This window comes from Musca vetustissima, unplaced genomic scaffold, assembly GCF_032173495.1.
Source record: "Musca vetustissima isolate MV318-11 ecotype Yass unplaced genomic scaffold, APGP_CSIRO_Mvet_v1 utg39383, whole genome shotgun sequence".
Lineage (NCBI taxonomy): Eukaryota > Metazoa > Arthropoda > Insecta > Diptera > Muscidae > Musca > Musca vetustissima.
The window spans coordinates 6,026-8,120 of NW_026874126.1; the positions used below are offsets into that span (position 1 = coordinate 6,026).

General features: G+C 35.0%; 1 non-coding gene across 1 annotated transcript; it reads right to left on the bottom strand.

Moving 5' to 3' along the window:
- Positions 1-1,776: 1,776 nt before the first annotated feature.
- On the bottom strand, positions 1,777-1,847 carry Trnag-gcc (transfer RNA glycine (anticodon GCC)). The gene has a single exon. It is a non-coding gene; the product is annotated as a tRNA-Gly (tRNA).
- Between the last annotated feature and the right edge of the window lie 248 nt (positions 1,848-2,095).

A 2,095-nucleotide genomic window follows, 5' to 3' on the forward strand; every position in this document is an offset into this window, starting at 1 on the left:
CTCGTTCTTCGATCGGGAGAAATCCAAGTGTCTAAGTTATAGCAATTCGCCCATCTACTGGAGTGAATCTGGAGACTATGTATTTTATTCTCCTGTTTCATGGCAGTTATAATACAGGGCGTAATAATCTGATTTACTTACGAAAGTCCCTTTCAATCGCATTTCTAGTAAGGCAATAATATCGGCTTTGTACTTTTTGAGTACAGCCGCCAAAGCCAAAATAGCGGGACCAAGATACGCCTGGGCTTTGTCAAAATTTACAAGTTTTTATAATATTGACCCTTTTTGTGGAGAGGGCATATGGGTCCAACTTTTGGACTTGATCTAGGCTTGGTAAAGAAAATAAGATGATTTAGTTCAACGCACATTTAAAATTCACCATAGCTCCCAATACCACTGTCCCCATCGGTTTTTTTATTTGGAATATCCACCTCATCGCATAAAAAAATCGACCCGGTCGAACTAAACAAAGTTTTTACTTGTTTTTCAAATTTTTGTCATTTTTTGTGTTCCCGTTATTACTGAAAACTAATAACCCCATAATCGTTTAGGTTATTTAACTTTGAAATAATGCAACCATTCCAAAAATTGGATTTCCTCTAAGCCACTCTCAATTTATTACAAGGTCTTTCAATATTTTTTTTTGTTCCTCTTCTTCTTCAAGATTTATTTACATTGATTGCTTGCAACACCTCTATGTGCCTCTTTTTTTCGATGGCAAAGTTAAGTCGGCGTTTAAGTGATCTTTTTTCGTTGAGTTTGAGTTTTGGAAGATGTTAATGTTAACAAGCTGTAATTTAAAATTATCTTTTGGGATTTTCCTCGGCACACACACAGCACTCAAGTTAAATATAATTCAATGTCTCGTTTGGAGCGTCAAACACTACCCAATGATACATGGAACAGATAAACTATGGAGTGGCTACGGTTGGACTTGGTTTTGAGTTGATATGTCAGTTGGTTGGTTTGGCGGATGGTTGGTTGGTGGTTGCTTCATTTCGGCATAGTCTGGAGCTGTGTAATTTTTTGGGCGTTTAATAAATAAACGCCTACAGTTTTGATATTTACAGAGTTTTTTTTTTGCCGCTGATATCTGTCCGATTTTTTTTTTAATTTTTTGACATTTTAGATGGATTTCTTGTGATTATAACAAATTTGCTATTTGTCGGCTGGCTGGTTGGTTGGTTGTCGGTTTGGTCGGAATGTTGTTTGTATTTTTTGGCTTATTAGTGTCTCTTTTCACTGTTCCACCAGCAGTCTGACAATTTTTTTGATAGACAACTTGTTTGCCGGTTACAAGATCCGCACATTGAATTTTTGATTTTTTTGTTTTCGGTTTTTAATGCCGGTGATTTATGAATTGTTAATTGGCTACAGGCTTAATTTTTGGGGCGGCTTACAGAAATTGGCTTTGTTTAAAAGGCTTTTAAAGCTAACACACACACACACACCAAAAATTGTCTAAGAAGTTGAAATGGGGGTCACATCTTATTACAAAAGCTTCTTATGAGAAAAAAATATATGTCAATTATGGACAAGCCCAAAACTTGGCGAATTTCTAAACAACTTGCCATAATAACTTGTTAAGGAAACAGCAGGTTAAATCTTAATTGTATAAAATTCCAGTAAATAATTTAAGTTTTTAAGGAAATAATTTCGTGGAATATTCCACACTAACCCTTTGTAACAATTAAAATAAAAAATAATAAAGTATAAAAAATAATAAAAATTATAAAAAATAATAAAAATTATAAAAAAAAAATACAAAAAATAATTTGCATCGGCCGGGAATCGAACCCGGGCCGCCCGCGTGGCAGGCGAGCATTCTACCACTGAACCACCGATGCTTGTTGTATTGCCCATTCCACAGTTTGTTGTGCCAACTAGTGATGCTTGCTTTCTCGTTGGTTTGACTATTTTAAGCATTTTAATTTTGTTTTTGAAGATTATCACCGAACTTCGTGACGACTAACTAGTATTTAGCTGCTTCTCTTGGCTATGAAGATAAACTAAACAAAGAGTTGTTTTGTGAAAGTTGTATTTTTAGTTCTTCGTTTTATCACGCATTGCTTTAACCCATCCTCCATGAAGCATC